This window comes from Belonocnema kinseyi, chromosome 1 (genome assembly GCF_010883055.1).
Source record: "Belonocnema kinseyi isolate 2016_QV_RU_SX_M_011 chromosome 1, B_treatae_v1, whole genome shotgun sequence".
Classification (NCBI taxonomy): domain Eukaryota; kingdom Metazoa; phylum Arthropoda; class Insecta; order Hymenoptera; family Cynipidae; genus Belonocnema; species Belonocnema kinseyi.
In genome coordinates this window covers 1,944,132-1,945,382 of record NC_046657.1, presented here as the reverse complement: position 1 = coordinate 1,945,382, position 1,251 = coordinate 1,944,132, and positions in this window count along the sequence as shown.

Sequence of the window (1,251 nt, the reverse complement as noted above, 5' to 3'; positions counted from 1 at the left end):
ACGGTTGTTTTTTTAAACTAATCTTCACACCTATCTCTTTTCCCAGGGGATTCCACCGCGACGAGTTTGTGGAATCCCACTTCTGACACCATGTACCGAGCGGAACTCTATGTAGGCTTTATTGTTTAACTCTATTGTATCTTTACAAACTTTAATTTAATATCTCGAGATAACTAACGAATGAGCCGCGGCTGCGTACCAGATTCTTCTGGTCCTTTACTTCATCGTCGGGAGCTTCGATGCCGTCGGAGCGGTCCTCAGCCTCCCCCACATTTACATACATTCTTTCATTATACATTGGCCCTAATCCCTACTCTAAAATTCTATATTTCTCCTTAGCCTCCTAAACCCAACTATGGATTGCGTAATCAGTAACCCTCTTTTCTCATGAAAATCCAGGGAGCGCGATAGATTCCAGGCGTGACTTTTTTTATAAATAGTTCTTTCATCGACTTCGATATCCAAACCTAACATTTCCGAGACACTTTTCAAATAGTTTTATTTTATTGCCGAAACGGCGACTCTATGTCGACGGTTCGAAAGTAAAATATAAATTATAAATCCTGCTGTCCAAAGTTAATACTTCTTTCGTTAAATGAACATGATGCTAAAATTTAATCTTTAATATACATTCGTTCACATTTATCATACTAGTCTTGACATTTTATTTACAGAAAGAATGCCTTATCGTTAAAGATATTTTCTTTTTTTTTTATGCCGACTTGCCGGACTGTTGCTTTGCCAATCTTTTCTCGAAAGACATTTTATTCTCGATTCAAATGTACTCGCATTATATTTCATTTATTTCAAATTGTAAAGCCGCGCATTTTATGATTGTGATGATCGCGTATCCCGCGCTCAACTAGTTATGGGATCATGTAGAACTCAACCCTTTTTGCATGGTAAAGAAGAACACCGCCTCACCATAAAGGCCTAATCGCTAAATTTAAAATTATATTTCGCAATTTTTATTATTGTTCTCAAACTCTCTTATATTTCTATTGACAAAAGCGAGACAGGCGTGAGACAAGCCGAGAAAAGAACCAGAAAGCCTGTTTCTTTTCTCTGGTAAATGAATGCACTTAGAGTAAGTTAGCACATAAGACCTTATTTAATATTTCCTATAGATGAGACAGATTTTCTGAGAATCATTTTTAATTTATATTGTATTTTGTCTAAAGTGTTTACAAGTATAAAATTTAACCCTCTTAAGAATCTGTCTCTGGAAAATGTACTTCTTTTAATAAAAGG